The sequence below is a fragment of the Capsicum annuum genome, chromosome 10, assembly GCF_002878395.1.
Source record: "Capsicum annuum cultivar UCD-10X-F1 chromosome 10, UCD10Xv1.1, whole genome shotgun sequence".
In the NCBI taxonomy this organism is placed as follows: domain Eukaryota; kingdom Viridiplantae; phylum Streptophyta; class Magnoliopsida; order Solanales; family Solanaceae; genus Capsicum; species Capsicum annuum.
In genome coordinates this window covers 72,815,793-72,834,602 of record NC_061120.1, presented here as the reverse complement: position 1 = coordinate 72,834,602, position 18,810 = coordinate 72,815,793, and the positions used below count along the sequence as shown (strand labels likewise).

General features: G+C 34.9%; 1 pseudogene; it reads left to right on the top strand.

The window, feature by feature from the left end:
• The first annotated feature begins 17,800 nt into the window (after window positions 1-17,800).
• On the top strand, window positions 17,801-17,922 carry LOC124888326 (annotated as a pseudogene).
• The last annotated feature ends 888 nt before the right edge of the window (window positions 17,923-18,810 follow it).

Genomic DNA, 18,810 nt, shown 5'->3' with positions numbered 1-18,810 from the left:
TAGAATGACTTGGCACATTCTCTGCTTCGTTAATCTGCCAGGTTTTCCAACACCCTAGCTAAGGGAATTAACTGCTCATAGTTATGAGATCATTATAGAATCCACACACAAAATTACAAAATCAATCTTACCATAGTGAAATAAGAAATCCCAAAGTCTTAAAAATTGAATAACAAACCAAAAAAAACAACAACAACAATGAGAGTATAGGATATCCCTAAAGGGACTATCTCTGAATATATGAATGAGTCAATGAATTTCTGAATGCATAAATATAAATCCTAAAGGGTATTTATAAATTACAAGAAACCCTAGAAATAAAATCCTAATTAAAATAGAAAAACTTAATTACCTATACATAATAGGACTTAAAATCATCATAGTAGTATAATTGGGAAACATGGAAACACTAGAACCAAAGCCCAAATGAAATAGGAGAAAAAAGGGTCGGTCACTACTTGTGGTCCCTATATTTTCCCTGGCCTCGGGCATATGTGGTAAATGCAGCCTACAGGGTGGGCGCATATAGTGAACGTGTGTGCTTGAACCAAAAAAACTTGCAGGTTAGCTCTCTAGATTTTGGACTTCTAACACATGCTTTGCCCACATGCAGTCCACATGTGCTACATGCGGTCCTTATGTTGACTTAGCATGTGTCGGAAGTTATTTGTTTAGCTCTTCTTCAATTTTCGCACATGTTTTGGTCATGAACAATTTGGAAAGTGTCTCGAACATTCATAATTTCACCCATAAGTAGCCAAAATCACCTTTTTTAAATCTTTTTTCATGAACTTAGCATTCAAAAGATGATTTCCTACAAACATTCTAAAAACACATCAAATCCAACAAAATAGCCTTAAGTACATGCATATTCACATAGTTTTAAGCATCTAAAATGCTATAAATTTATATCACATCAGTACACTCAACATAGAATATTGCATGTCCTTAGGCAACAAACATAATAAAATAATTCAATGATGGATAACCAAGAGAAAGCTAAGATACCTATGGTAGCCTATCATCAAATTTAAGCTCAAGATCCTTACACTCTCGAAGATTAATACTTAAAAACCCAATTGTGTATATTAATGAACCATAAAAATATGACACAAAGAAATCAAGATATGGCATTACATTAGCAAAAAACAACCATGCAAATATACAAGTTACATTACCCAAATAGTTAGGCAACTTACAATACAACACATGTTCCCTTACTGTAAAAGAATCACCCTATCACGCATATATAAAATCAAGCATGTAAATTTGGGGATAGTCAAGATACACTCTCATTCAATCAATACATGACAAATACCATAGTTTTACCCTTATTTTCTTTACCTTAGCATTCAGACAGTTAAGGTAGGATCACTATAGGAATTTTCTTGGCTTGTAATGTAGGCTAGGGGCTGGTATGATATATATGGATATTTAAAGTGACTAATTCTCCTTGTCACTACGCTAACTTTGTCCTTTAGACTTTAACTAATTTCCTTTTTCCACCTTTATTTCTTCTTTTGATTCTTTTATGCACATTCAGGTTGGGTGTGGTTTCTTTCATTGGGTGTGGTTTCTTTCATTCTTTCTCTTTCAACTTATTTATTTTCTCTTTTTCTTATTTGATTTTTCTACCACATCCAACCCTAATTATTTTTCTCTTATTTTACCCTTCTTCATACCCACTATATATCACGTACCCCTATGATATCCACCCTTAACTTAGGTGATTTACCTGAGTTAAGGTGCACAATGTCCAAGAAGGAACAGGGCCAAAATAGGTTAATCATAATCCAAATGAGAAGGTAAAAAGTAAAGTAAAAGAAATAGGCTATAAGGCTCAAAACAGGGATCAAGGGATACAACTTCACATTGACAATGACATTTAGGCTAAACGTGGACTAACATAAAAAATGGCCTGTGATCCTTTGCTAACTAACTATCCTACAACCTAAGAAAAACTAATCGAAAAGTTCTGGAATTAACACACATAGGGAATTCAGTAGCATCTCACACGCACATGGCACATATTAAATATTACAAGCTACAACCTATTCGGTTCAAGTAATTTTTAGCACTGATTATCATTGTAATAACCTATACTTTTCTTAGCTTAATTCAGTTTCTAGTACATGTATAAGAGGCTTAAAGCCTGAGAAATTAACTAAGTGTTGGGGGATTAGTATTATTTTAGGCCTTTTAACTTCGAAGATTTTTAAATGAGTCTTCCCAACCCCGATACGTTGATTTGCGAGATAATTCATGTTTAAAAGGTATAAGGAGCATGTCTTAAGGAAGTTTGGGATTTTTTAGATGAGGATTGGGTCGTATTTAGATTTTGGTTCTAGCAGCTCACCATGACAGCATTGCGTTGCGTTGCTTATAGCGATAAGGCACCCATCGCATTGTGCCACCCTTTAATCGGCATTTCAATTATGAATTTAAATCTCTAAGGGGCAATTAATTCTTTTTCCCTCAACGCAATTCATAAAAACATGAAATTTAGCTTCAGTTAGGGCATTATTTTCCCATATTTATCCAATTTCCTCTCAAGAAACAAACCCTAATCATCCACAAGATCATCAAATTCTATTCCTTTCTCTTCAAGAAAACCAAGAACTCAAGCTTCCCAATTCAAGAACTTTAAAGAAATCTTTCAAGATTGCATTTCCCATCCATGTGTAAAGGTTAAAGGTATGTGTGATGTTCATCCATGGGCCCTTTCCACTCGTGGAGTCTAAGAATCCATTTTTATATTTTAATTTATGAAATTTCATGTTTACAATGAATCATCTCCATGAAACTTTTATGAATTTAGATTATACATCATGTTTACAAGTGTATTTTAATGGAAGTTGCCCTTATACGTTTGATTTATGAAAATTTATTATTAAATCCCTAGTATGGTTTTAGTATTGCAGTTTTGCTATTCCAACATATTTTATTCACTCCCATGCTTAAGTTCATGAATCTCTTCCTATTTAAATTTCAAGTTAAGTTTATAATTGATTTCAAGTGGAATGGATTATAGTACGTTCTAAATATTGTAGTTTTCATATCATGTTCATGCAAATTTAGAATAAATCCTAAGTTTATAATTTTGTCCTGTGATCGTGGAATCTCATCATGTGTAAAAAGTATTCCCATGTTAAAGTCTTGGTCCCCATGTGTTTGATGAAATGCTTAAGTGAATAATTGTGAATAATTATTTCCTTCTATGGTTTCAAAGCTTTCATGTGTCTCTTTTGTTATTGTTATAGAGTCTTAGGGGTAATGAATACCTAAAATTTAGCTGTTTACCTAGTTTTTATTACACACAGAATGATTTCATAATACACTATGTGCATTATCATTCAATAGTTATCATGATCAGTTCCTTGTTCAGTTAAGCTTAGTAAAGTCCAGTAATCAGTGTCACTCATTTAAGAGTAGGATTCAACACCATGCAAACCTATGGATAGTGGCTCACCTTCCAGTTAGGACTTGGTCCTTAGAAGCAGTCCAAAATTTCAAGAACTACGTAGCTAGCGTAGTTTATGAGATATCACCCGCTAGTTTTGGACTGACAATCTCAGAGATCAGCCGTCAGTTTAGCACTGATCTCAGGAGTCACCCACTAGATTAGGACTAAAATCACAGTCATATTTAGTACCTGTGGCACTGTACTAGCACCGTTCAAATTGGGGTCACAGGTTGGACCCCGATCAGCTCAGACTGGGGAATCTAGGTTAGATGATACCTCCTACAGTTTTAGTTTCATTATTCAGTTCAAAGCTCAGTTTAGTTTACCTTACCATAGCAAACAATTAATCAGTTATTTAGTTATCAGATTTTAGTATTTCTGTTTAAAGACTATTTCAGAATCATATTATATGCTTGGTCATGTATTCTAAGATTTTATATCTTTCAAGTATTTATACTTAGTTATTTCATGCTATTCATTCAGTTAGTTATTATTCATGCACATAAGCCCATGCATATTACCTTAACACCATCTAGTATACCAATATATTCAAAGTACTGACTGCATACTCATTTCTTTTGCTATGATATCTCATATCATAGGTTTGGACGGTTAGGTTCCCGACTGTACTTAGACATTCTAATGTATCAGCAGTAGCAACAACAACAATGGTGAGTCTTCATATTTCAAAGATCAATTATGTTTGTGTTTCAGTTTAGAAGTTAGTTAGATTTAGTTGGAACCTGTTCTATCAACTCTTATTCAATTAGTTTTAATGGCTTTCGGACACTTCAGACAGTCAGTCAGTTTGTCATTACTTTTATTAGTTTTGAAATAGTTATTTTCCTGTAGTTGTTTTTCAGAATTATGATTCAGAAATGTTTTAGTATTTAAAACCTTAAGGCATATTTAGTTATTCTGCACATGTGTATTTTATTATTATTATTCAGTGCTCATTGCAAGTGCTAACTCAGTGGTTAGCTTGTGGTCTTTCAGGACCATAAGCACTGTTGTCGTGACTAGGGGGTAACCTCGGGTCATGAAAGAATTTGGTATCAGAGCCTAAGGTTTTAAAGTATCCTAGGGAGTCTGTAAACGACGTTGAGTAGAGTCTTATGCATAGGTGTGAAGCATACCACACATATGGACAAGAGGCTACAATATGTTTTAGGAAAAGTTTCCCTTCATTCAGTATTCATGTCATGCAAATGAGCATGATGCTCTTTTTAAACTCTCTTTCTAATTCGTCCTTTCTTTCATATATAGTAATTTCCTTGTTACAGTATACCAGAAAATCTCTTCAGTTAATTTCAGAAATAGAGTCGTTCAGTTTTAATTTCTGAATGAACCAGTTATTGGATGGAGGGGTAGTACCTTAGTGCTTAGGGGTCAGATGTGTTCTTAGAGCCCTTCCCAGAATCCTATACCAGTAGATAGCCTAGAGTTAGAAGCATGAACCCAGAAGTCAAGAAGCAGTAAAGTAGGGATAGTATTACCTGGATTTAGTAGACAATGTATCCATGGAGCTAGTTGTAGGCAAGAATTTAGGTTTGTTGATTCAAAAATTATATGTTGATGTTGGCATAATTATAATTCCCATGGTGTACGGAAATATTTGTTTGGATTTGGGATAATTTTGGGCTATGATGAAAGTAGTATGGTTCATTGAAGGTTTGGAGATATCCATGTTAAGTCTTAGAATTTTAGTTTGAATCTTTAAAGTTTGAGGTAATAGAAAGAAGATTTGAGAATTTTAAGTTAGTTTTTAAGTTTTTACGTGTTATTTTTTTGGGGCTATAGAAAGTTAAGAGTTGCACCTCAGAAAAAAGCACTACCAGGGTGTTTTACATTATCAGTTATAGTCTTTCAGGATGAGTTTATTATTTAGGTGCATTATTCAACCTTAGACACTAGAGTGATGTGGTGACAGTTCAGTTTAAAGTTTATGCTCACAAACTTTGAACGATGGCTCAAAACTAAGGGGGAGATGATAGAACAAGTAACCAAGTTAGGCTCTCAGATTCTAGTAGTGACGCCAGTGTGTTTTAGAACAACACTAGTGAGGAAGATGCCCGACCCATTCTTATTTAATTCTTTGTGCTTCAATTATCTCGATCCACTCATGACTTACATGTTAGCTCTATGATCATAGCTCATATTCATGCACCTTACTGAAAATCATATGTTCTCCGAGTTCCTAGTATAAGAATTTCTATTTACTTAGTAGTACTGGTTATGTTCCATAAATTTTTGAACTCCAAACTCAGGTCAGGCAGCTCATGACTCATGTACTCATGCTTTACAGTATATTCAGTTCCAGTACTCATGCTATACTCTTAATGATTAACAAAATTTAGATTCATGTCATACATATCCTCATTTCAAACCTCTTTGATGAATTCATGTCATTAATCCTCTATTCGTCAAACCTTTGTTTCAGATTGTAGATGTTTAGTTATGATTTAGTCTGTAATTGTTTCGTCCATCATCTTAGTATTTTCTTAGTATTTCATCCAAGACAATATCTTTCGAGGGATGATATATCTCAAGGGGGAGACGTTACCTTGAGTTTTCAAGTCCTAAACCGCTCAACTTTTCTTCATGAAATAAGATCCACCTTGAAGTAATGGGTACTCATAAGTTGAATCTATCATTTCTATCACATCCTTATAATCATCTTTATGTCATTGCATATATTTACGTATCAGTTCAGTCATTTATCATGTTTCAGACTCAGACAAGTAACCATGTTTTCAATTATGCTTACTCAGTATATGATCTCTATTTCCCCAGTACTCTCAGCTTAATTAGCCTTATTCAAGGACGAATGTTCCCAAGGGGGATATATTGTAATACCCCATATTTTTCATAGCTTAGTTTATCTTCTAGTGTATGTATAAGAGTCTTAAGGACTGAGAATTTAACTGAGAGTTTAACTAAGTGTTGGGGACTTATTATTATTTTTAGCCTTTTAACTTCAAAGATTTTTTAAATGAGTCTTCCTGACCCCGAGACATTGGTTTTTAAGTTAATTCATATTTAGGGGTGTAAGAAGAATGCCTCGGGGAAGTTTTAAATTTTCGGACAAGGATTGGGTCGTGTTTGGATTTTGAATCTAGCAGCTCATCGCGATAGCATTGCGTCGTTTTTCTAATAGCAATAAGGAACCTATTGTGTCGCGCCACCCCTTTAATAGGAATTCCAATTATGAATTTAAATCTCTAGGGGGCAATTAAGTCTTTTCCCCTCAACCCAATTTATAAAAACACAAAATTTAGCTTTAAGTAAGCCATTAGTTTCCCATATTTATCCATTTTCCTCTTAAGAAACAAACCCTAATCATCCCTAAGATCATTAAATTCTATTCCCTTTCTCTTCAAGAAAATTAAGAACTCAAGCTTCGCAATTCAAGAACTTTCAAGAAAGCTTTCAATATTGTGTTTCCCTTCCAAGTGTAAAGGTTAAAGGTATTGTGATGTTCATCCTTTAGCCTTTTCTACTCATGTAGTTCAAAAATCCATTTTATATTTTAATTTATGAAATTTCATGTTTACAATGAATTATCTCCATGAAGATCTTATGAATTCATACTGTACATCATGTTTCCAAGTGTATTTCAATGGAAGTTGCCCTTATACATTTAATTTATGAAAATTTCATTGTTAAATCCATAAATATGGTTTTAGTATTGTAATTTTGATATTCCAACATGTTTCATTTACTCCCATTCTTAAGTTCATGAATCTCTTTCTATTTAAATTTCAAGTTAAGTTTATAATTGATTTCAAGTGGAATGGATTATTGTATGTTTTAAATATTGTATTTCTCATATCATGTTCATGCGAATTAAAAATAAATGCTCAGTTTATGATTTTTTGCTATGATCATCCTATCTCATCATGTGTAAAAAGTATTCCCATGTTAAAGTATTGGTCCCTATGTATTTGATGAAATGCTTAAGTGAATAGTTGTGAATAATGATTTCCTTCTATGATTTCAAAGCTTTCATGTGTCCCTATTGTTATTGTTATCGAGTCTTGGGGATTATGAATACATGAATTTTAGCTGTTTACCTTGTTTTCATTACCGACATAATGATTTCATAATACACCATGAGCATTATCATTAAGTACTTATCATGATCTGTTCCTTGTTAAGTTGAGCTTAGTTTGGTCCAGTAATCAGTGTCATTCAGTTGGGAGTAGGATTCAGCACAGAGTGAACCTACGCATGGGAGCTTACCCATCAGTTAGGACTTGGTCCTTAGAATAAGTCCCAAAGTTCATGAACTATGTAGACAGTGTAGGTTATGAGATGTCACCCGCCAGTTTAGGACGGACACTATCAGGGATCACCCGCCAATTTGGACTGATATCAGGAGTCACCCACTAGATTAGGACTGAATCCATAACCATTATTAGTACCCATGGCATGGTACTAGAAGCCTTCCAATTAGGGTCACAGGTTGGACCCCGATCACCTCAGAGTGGGGTATGTCAGTTAGATGATACCTCCCACATTTTTAATTTTAGAATTCAATTTGAAAATTCAATTTTGCTTGACCATAGCATACAGTTTATTAGTTATTTAGTTCTCAGATTTTAGTAGTTCTTTTTACAGACTATTTCAGAATCATGTTATATGCTTGGTCATGTATTATCAAATTTTACAGCTTTCATGCATTTATACTCAGTTATTTCATGCTATTTATTTAGTCAGTTATTATTCATGCACATGAGCCCATGCATATTAGCCTAACCCTATCTACCATACCAGTACATTCAAAGTACTGACCTCATACTCGATTCTTGTTCTATGATGTTTCATATCATAGGTTCGGACGCTTAAGTTCCCGACCGTCGTTAGACATTCAAGCGTATCAGCAGCAGGAGCAGTAGTGAGTCCTCATATTTCGAGGACTGATTATATTTTATGTCGGTGTTTTTGGTTTAGAAGTAAGTTGGGGGTTAGTTGGGGCCTATCCTATTAACTCTTATTCAATCAATTTTTGAGGATTTCAGACACTTCAGATAGTCAGTCAATTTGTCATTACTTTTACCAGTTTTCAGACAATTATTTTCCAGCAGTTATTTTTAGACTTATGATTCAGAAATGTTTTAGTATTTAAAAACTTAAGGCGTATTTAGTTATTTCGTACATGTGTATTTTATTATTATTCATTGCTCATAGCAAGTGCAAGCTCATGGGTTAGCTTATGGTATTTCGGGAGAATAAGCACCATTGTCGCTACGAGGGAGAGCCTCGGGTCGTGACAATCATGTCCCTAATCCTAATGCCATAACAAGATCCATAATAGTCACATATATGCATGTATACAGTTCAAAAATAGACAATTGGTGAGGTACTATGATTTATCATAAAAATCAACAAAAATATGTCAACTGCCCTAGATACATATTTTTATCCTAGTTAACCACAAAACATCATAAAACGAAAAACAATAGACTAAACGTGCCGGCTCTACTAGGAACAGGTCTCTGGGGAAAAGAGGCATGACAATAAATCCCAAGAGGACATTTAAACCCACAAGCACCCACACCCCAACTTAAAATCATGCATTGTCCCAAATGCGTCAAACCTCTACAAAACAAGAAAGTTAGGAACATACCTGTGGTACCATAGTTGCAGAGATCAAATATCAATCACAAACACAGATAAAAACAACAAAATACCTTAGGTTTGTTCCCAATCAGCGCCTAATTTCACGTCATGGCATGATGGGACTTGGTTGGGTACTCAGACTTTCCCACCATACCCATGGGTACCTTGATTACTCAGGCTTCTTTAATATAGCCAAAGTGTTGGCCTTCAAATTTCTTTTTCCACTTTGAACTTATAAATTGCACCCCATTGTTTTTTAAATTTCCCATTATGCTCATGGGGCGGAGGTATAAAAATAAAGGACCCAAGAAATAGATTTGGCATGTTGTACTTCTTGGACCTTACCTGAGGAATGTAGTTCTTTGATTTTGGCTTAGAAAATTTAAGAATATAGACATATGTTTCCGCCTCCTTGCACTCTTATTCAGGCTTGAATGGTTCGATCAAAATCTGAATATACAAAAACAATATGAAAATAAGGTCCAATACTCGCCAACATAGGAACTGTATCCTTCTTCACATCCCCACTTAACTCTAGTATGCTCTCTACAAGTTGGCTTTTCATAATTTTTTCAGTCTTACACCACCCATAACTAGGTTGCAGGGAGTTACATGCAGAAAGTTTTGCATCCAACTCTACTTGTAAGTGGTAGATATCTAAGACAAACCTATGAACCCATTAAATACAATTTTGATTTCCTGTTGCCAGGAGTGCCAATGTGTCAAATATATTCTTATTATATTCCAACAATATATTGATCACGCTCTTGGAATAATACACCATATCAAAAGAAAAAGGATCAATAAATAAGGAGTCATCATGACTCCACACTTCCTTGGCTAGGTTGTCATCTCAAAAAGAGTAGAAAACAATACAAACAAAATAAACGAAAATGAAACTCGATAACTCCCAAAACTTTATTAAAAAACTCTGAAACCGTATTCCCCATCAACGGCGTTAACTTTTGATAACACCTAAACTATCCCTCCTTAGAAAGATAAAGCAGTCACTACCAAAATGTATTAACCCAACTAGGTTGGGGTTGATCCCACAGGGAATAGGCCAACAATGTGTCTTGAAATTGTTGTAATCACTAGGTAGTGCAGAAAAGTAAAAAGGCGTGATTAGTAGTAACTAGAAAAAAGTAATGAGGCTTGATTTCTTTTGGTTGTAAACAATCTAAGACGAACTCTCGTCTTGTGTTCCCCCTGGCTTCTCAACTTATTAAAATTATCATGCACTATTGAACTATTCTAATATCCTGTATGCAAAATTGATAAGTTATCTACCATCAACAGTCTTTTGGATGAGCAAACAAATTTCACTCTTTACCTTTTGTGTCTCAAGATGTAGCCTTAATAACCCTTATCTTGATCCCAGTTAACTATTACCTTTTGAGTCCTTAGTTATTAGATGATAGCTACCTATCTTACTTAGATAATACCTAGTAGTGTGGATCGACAACTAAAATTTAAATTATTGTTGTGATCTTCATTTCCTAGTCACTGCTCATCTTTTGCAGTAAGTAGAAATAATCAAGAGAGATCTTAATATTCGACACTGCTAAGAAATCAATAAGAGTGAAGAAAACCAAATTCATGCAAGAATGTTTATCTAGAAAGTCTTGGCACTTCCTCTACTTTGTTAATCCGCCAGGGTTCCCACAACCCTATCTAAGGGAATTAGACGCTCATAGTTATCAGATCAATCATGGAATCCATTAACAAAATTACAAAACCAATCTCAATAATGAAAAAAGAAATTCCAAAGTCTTAAATTGAATAACAATCCACAGACAAACCAAAAACAATAAGAGTATAAGATAACCCCCAAGGGCCTATCCCTGAATATGTGAATGAGTCAATAAATTTTTAAATAAATGAATACAAAGCCTAAATGGTATTTATAGATTACAAGAAACCTTAGAATCAAATATTAATTGAAATAGAAGAACTTAATGACCCATACATAATAGGACTTAAAAACATCATAGGAGTTTAATTGGGATTCATGGAAACCCTAGAACCAAAACCTAAATTAAATAGAAGAAAAAAAAAGAGTCGGTGGCTACTTGTGGTCCCTACATATGCCCTATCCTCGAGCACATGTGGAATATTCGACCTATAGGGTGGGCGCATATAGTTACTGTATGTGCCCAGACCAAAAGATCCTGTAGGTTAGCTCTTGGGATTTTGGACTTTTGACACATGCTATGCCCACATGCGGTCCACATAAGCTACATGCTGTCCGCATATTGACTTAGTATGTGCTAGAATTTATTTTTTAAGCTTTTCTTAAATTTCTGCACAAGTTTTGGTCACGAACTATCCAAAAGTATCCTGAACATCCATAATTGCTCCCATAAGTAGTAAAAATCACCTTATTTAATATTTTTTCTTGAACTTAGAATCCAAAACATGATTTCCTACAAAACACTCAAAAATGGATCAAATCCAATAAAATACCCTTAAGTACATGCATATTGTCATAGTTTTAAGCGTCTAGAATGTTATAAATTCATAGCACATCAGAAAGGGTATGATATCATTTGGAAACAAAGTGACTACATTCTCATTGAACGTTCACATCACACTATAGAATCAAACTTTGGAGCATAGGCCACTTTATTTGTTTCCAACTTCACACATGTGTCTACTTTTACTACCTTGATTCACCTATCTCTTTGAAAGTATTGCTTCTCATTTTTGTATAATCTATGCTTTTGCTTGTTTTGATGATTCCTTTGTTTTTCACTCTTCTTTTAGATTTTTAGTATCCACTTACAGTACCATGGACCAAGATCACCTCTTCCAAGACTTACCACCCCCAACATAGACTTTTGGCCTCAAGTTGCATTTTTAAGTTTAAGGAGGGTAGGTTTCAAAAGAGGTTAGCATTCCAAAGGCTCAAGGCTTGTAATGTGGTTGTCAAAGAAAGGTTCAAATACTAAAAATGGGTGACTTGGGATACTATTTTATATACGGGTAGGCTATTTAGGCTAAAGTAGGTTTCCCTGTTCACAAAGAAGGCCTAAGGTCATTTCACCAATCAAGAATAGTCACAATTAGCTTAGAGAGATGACGGGGCAAGTTCTAGATAATACAAGTAAGCATGAGAGTATAATAACTAAGCTCACTGCATGACATGCAAACTTTTCAAGGAGGCTCAATTGCATTTCTTCATAGAGACAAAAGGAGCTATTTACCATATACAACCAATGAAGGACTTTGGAGTCACCAAAAGAGGTAAAGCATTTTAAAAAAATTATTCATGTCCATGCCCTTGGTTTTTACAAAAATAATTTTTTGGATGGAGGGGGTGTTTTATTCATATTTACACCATGCAAGATTGGTTATTGGTGGTACAAAACAAAGATATAGTCTTATATTTAAGCTCTTATAAGGGTAAACCATATGGCTTCTCAGACTTTGCCATAGGTATAAGGGTGATCCCAAAGCTCCAATGATATGGGTACTTAGATTCCCCCTGCATCGATGGCTCAAAACCCAGGCATGATAATTTTCCCTTAATAATGTCGTCACTCAGTCTATCATAGGGAAAGACTCATTTGAACTCAATCAAAAGAAGCACTAAAATCTCTATTCTTGGGATGATACTTTAGATTACGAGACCCGAACACATATGTAAACACACACCCCCAACTTAAAGGTTTGAAGTTCCCTCACTACAGCACATAAAAGAATAAGAAGGGTCAAAGGGGCTCTCTTAAGTTTCAATATGATAGAATTTTCTGTATTACCACGATCATGATATAAGTTATCTCAATACTGTGATCATAGTAACTAAGACCGATTTCCCCTGTTTAGCTCTATTTTTTTTGCACAGTTACCAAATTCCCAACTCTGTCTTTCCCGTACTTTTTTAGGACTGTCAACTTTTGTTAAAATATCTACAAAACATAGAAAATGCTATAAGAATTTAACCAATGGATTGCCTCCCATCAAGCACCTGATTTAAAGTCACGACACGATGCTTCTTTATCAATATTGAGGGTCTTTGAAATGCAAAAAATCCACCTTATCTACCCCTAGGACTCCTACAATGTAGTGTTTTAACCTTTGACCGTTTACTATAAACCTTTTTTCTTGGGGTCCTCTAATTCGATAGCACCCCTAGGGTAAACACTCAAAATTGCAAAGGTGCCTAACTACGTAGAATGAAGCTTCCCCACAAAAAACTTTAAACGAGAGTTGTAGAGGAGTACTCTATCTCCAACATAAAATTCCCACCTTAGGATCATAGCTTCATGCCATTTCTTTATTTTCTCCTTCTATAAAACGAAACTTTTATAGGCCTAGAGTCAGAAATCCTCCAACTTGTGAAGTTTAGTGACCCTTGACTTAGAAGCTTCTTTCCAATTCATATTTAAATTCTTCAATTCCTACAAAGCTTTATGCTCGAGCTCACCGGGAAAGTGACGTGCCTTCCCAAACACTAATTTGTAGGGGGACATACCAATTAGGGTTTTGTAGCATATCTCATATGCCCAAAGTGTCTTATCAAGCTATCTTGCCGAATTAGTTTGACCAACATTTACTGTCTTCTCAAGTATAGCTTTGATTTCCTGATTGGACACTTTGACTTAGCTACTTGTTTGGGGGTGATATGGGGTAGCAACCTTACGGTTCACCCCATATTTGTCAAGAAGAGACTCAAAAACTAGATTACAAAATATGAGCCTCCGTTACTAATAATGGCTAACGACATTCCAAATCTTGTAAAAATATTTCTTTTATAATAAAGTGATGCTTTTGCTCTCATTGTTCGGAAGGGCCACGACTTCTACCGATTTGGAGACATAATCAAGCAGCACCAATATATATTTATTACCAAAGGATCTCATAAAAGGGCCAATAAAATAAATCCCCCATACTTCAAAAATTTTAACTTTAAGATTGGGTCTAAGGGTATTTCATGTCTTCTCGAGATGCCACCTTACATTTGACATTGATGACATGCTTTGACCTACTTAATGGTATCACTATGAATGGTGGGACAATAATAACCACATTAAAGAACTTTGGTTGCCGTTCAAATCTCCCTACGGTGACCACCAAAATAGGAGAAAAGGAACACTTCAAGGATGTCTTTTATTTCAAATTTTGTAACACAACACCGAATCATATCATCCACACATTCTCAAAATGGAAAGGGTTCATACCAAAAGTATTTATTTATGTTGAACATGAACCGCTTCTTTTGATTATAGCTAATATCCTCGGGGAGTACTCCACTCATTATATAATTAGCAAAATTGACAAACCTCGGTGTTACATTCCCCGAGATTGACATAACTAGATCATAAGGAAAGGAGTTGTCAATCTCAATCTCACCATGCTTTACATGATTATTTTCAAGGCATGAAAGATGGTTGGTAACTTAGTGTATGCAACCTAGTTAGTTCCTTACCTCAAAATCAAACTCTTGCAAGGGCAAGATCCATCTAATCAAATATGGTTTAGCTTTTTTCTTCAACATAAGTTATTTAATGATGCTATGATCCATGTGCACCACCACTTTAGTTCCCAACAAATAGAAACAAAACTTCTCAAAAACATGTACCACCTCCAACAATTCTTGCTTCATAACTGTGTAGTTATCTTGAGCATCATTCCAGGTCTTACTCGCATAATAGATTAGACGAAATGACTTTTCTTTTTGTTGAACTAATACCTCCCCTAATGTAATTCTGATTGCATCATATATTACCTAAAATGAATATGACCAAATCGGAGCCACAAGGATAGGATCCAATATAAGAAAATCATTGAGACAATTAAAGGAATTTAAGTATTCACCATTAAAATCAAACTTTGCCTCCTTTTCAAGGAGTTTGCACATTGGATGAGTAATTTTGGAGAAGTCCTTAATAAATTGCCAATAGAATACGGCATGCACAAGGAAACTTTGCATACCTTTTAAGGAAAAAGAAGGGGGTAAATTGGCAATTACATTTACCTTAACTTGATCAAGTTGTATACCTTTCCCTGAGATCTTATGGACCGAAACAATACCCTTCTTGATCATGAAATGACATTTCTCCCATTAAGATATGGTTGGTTTCCATAAATCTCTTAAATACTTTGTTTGGATAATGAAGGCATAATTCAAATAAAGTCCTTACTACTGAGAAGTAGTCCATGAATACTTCCATCATATCTTTAACCATATCTGCAATGATTGATAATATGAATTATTGAAATATTATCGGTGCATTACACAAACCAAAAGACATCTTCTTGAATAAAACTTTACCATAGGGGCTAGTGAATATTGTTTTCTCTTCGTATTTCAAGGCAATACAAATTTGGTTGTACCATGAATAACTATCTAAGAAGTAATACAACCCCTATCCAACCAACCTATCTAGCATTTGATCCATAAAGTCCATGGGGAAATTGTCCTTTTTGGCCCAAGAATTCAACTTGAGGTAGTCTACACACCTTCCACCCTACGACCGGTCAGATCGGAACATGGTCGTTCTTTTTATTCAACATAACCGTAATGCCACCATTGTTTGGAACACAGTGCACTGGGCTTACCCAGGTTCTATTGGAGATTAGATACATAAATCACACGTCAAACCATACTATAATTTCTTTCAACTATATAATTTCTTTCTTTACTGCCTCTGGCATGGGTTGATTTAGTCTTCTTTTATGTTCCACACTTGGCACATGATATTGTTCTAGCTTGATATTATGGGAAAAAATACTGGGGGCTATGTTTATGATATTCACAATTGTCCATCAGAAGGTACAAATGAACTTTTTTGCTACCAATTTCAAAGCCTCCACTTTGTAGGGTTCGAGATCACTTGCAATAATGATAGACAAAGTGTCACCATCACTGAAGAGTACATACCAAAGGTGTGGCGGCAGCGGCATCAATAAATTTAAGGTGGATCAAAGATAGATGGCCTTGCAGGTGGACTCTCATTGGTTTTTAGATCAAGGTCAAACTTCATCAGGTTCTTGGTGCAAGATCTAAGTCCCATTAAATATGCAACAAGTTCAATGAATACTTCAACTGTATTACTCTCACCATTCCATAAGACTCCGACTAATGGGTTATTCACCAAACTCATATTAACATAATTTGACACCTCCTCATCGATGACATCAATCAACGAAACCACTTGCAAGTCCATTGGTTTTTTCATTGACTTGAATATATTGAAAGAAACTTCTTTATCATTTAGTAAGAATTTTATCTCGTTGCACTCCACATCTACCAAATGCCCTTTCAATGGCTAAAATTAGCCTTCTGAGAATTATAGGGATTTAATGGACTAATGCAAAGACAAGGATCACAAAGTCGATCGAAAAGATGAACCAGTCAACTTTATCTAAACCATCATGAAGCATCCCAATAGGATTCTTGATCGTCTGGTCAGCCATTAATAATCTCATAATTATATAGGTTGTGGTCTCCCCATCCCTAGCTTGTGGAATATGGTATATGGCATAAAATTTATACTTTCCCCAAGATCATACAAGGCCTTTACAAACTTGAACATTCCAATGGTGTAAGGGATTGTGAAAGCACCAGAATATTTATTCTCTTCCGCCATCATGCTTTTCATAGTGGCACTTTAATGATGAGTCACTTCTATTGTCCCATCCTCCACAAGACTCTTTTTGGAGACTAATTCTTTCATAAACTTAGCATACCCTGACATTTCGTTTAAGGCTTCTATCAAAGGAATGTTGATGGATAGTTTGCTAAATTTATCAAGAAATTCTTAAACATGGCATTTTCCCCTTTTTTCTTGAGCTGTTGAGGAAAAGGGAAAGGAATTGTAATTGGTGGCATGGATACAATTTGATATTATTTTTCCTTCAAATTTTCAATGAGAACTTCTTTTGGCTTTACCTCATCATTATTTGGCCTTTTTCTCTTTACATTTGTTTGCTCGTTATTCTCTTTCACCAGAGTCATTATCAAGATATATTCCCTTGCCAAGAGTTTTACCATTTCTAGTGATAATAGTATTTGTTACCATACCACTCGGCATCTTTCCATTTTGTCTCTCAATAAGGTGCGCCGATTTTGGTTCAATTTTTCCTCTAATTATTGGATGGCGGTTGGATGAGACTCTACCATTTGGTGTAATTTGAAGAAATCACTCCTTATTTCCTTTACCATCATGTTAGTCCCCTCAAATCCCATCAAGATTTGGGCCAAAACGTATTCGTTAATGTACATCTCTAATTTGGCCGACTTTCATTGTTTTGACCTTGATTCCCACCTTTCCTTTGAGTGGCAATGTGGAAACCCTCTTAATAATTTGGCAACAATCTCATCTTGTCATACAGTATCTCCTCTTTCATATCTTTACATGCATTAGTATCCCTTGCATATATAGCATTGATTCTTTCAATAGAGGTTTATATCATAATTTTATCAAGAAATTTGATGTGTGACATCACCTTTATCATAGTTGCATATTTTTACTCATTTTTTTATTTGATCTTGACAAAAGAATGGCGACGATGGAGCCCCCACGACCACGTTGGAATCCTTCATATTCCAACCCTTAACCCCTAGCTAGAATAGCCACTTGATCTAACACACTTGATGCATCTCCATAAGGAAATTTCATAAGGGATCCATTGGATTCATTTCCTAATATGGTTTTGTTGACTTGATCTATTACTCGATAAAGTATTTGGGGAAGCATATTCTACAGCACCTCGTGATTAGGACATTTCATAAGCTTATCCTTAAATCTCCCCCATGCTTCATACAAAGGCTCCCTATTGAATTGACATAATTTATGATTTTATCATACAATTGTAACATCTTTGAAGGTGGGAAGTATCGATCCAAGAAAGCATCTATTACTTTGACCCATGAGGTGATAGACTCAGCGAGAAGCAATGTCAACCAAAACACCGCCTCACCCGTTAGAGAGAACAAAAAGAGGCATCACCATATGGATTCTTATGTGATATGAGCAACATCAAATAGTGAGAAAATTTCCACAAGTAGAGATTGGTATTTTGATGTGGTTGACCCCCAAACAAACCCTTCATAAAAAGCAAGTGAAGAATCACACTTTTGACATAGAATAATCCATTCCCCTCACTAGGTGGAATACAGATGGAACTTGCATACTCTTTGTCACCAAGATAATCCATAAGTTCAACATGTTCATATGATAGGTTTTTGATGATGATCCCTTCTTGACTCATGGTTATTTGGATGAAATAATAATCACGTAATCAAAAATAAAAAACAACTAAAGTAAAACGTGACACTACAAGTAAACCCAATATTACTAACAATACCACACAAGTGAAAACTAAGTTTTACTCCCTGGAAACGACACCATTTTTGATAATGATCAACTTACTCTATTATTTTGGAGCAAGGTGATCATTGCCAATATAATAACCAAACTTAAATCGGGGTCGAATCCACGAGGAGTGTAACTAGTTTTTGGATTCTATGTATGTTTAAAGTTTATTAGTATTGACCCTTAATGTAAGGTTAAAGAAAGACATTAAACTTGGGGGGGGGGGGGTATGATTTTGAAATGTTTTTTAAACAAAATTTACTTGAAACACTACCTGAGAGCAACAATTGTAGATTAAATTCTAAGAAGAGTTTAGTATTGGGATTATGTTTTCATATGGGAAAATATTGTATGGGTACATAAGAGTAACATTCAAATTCTAGTTAATGAATATATTGGTAG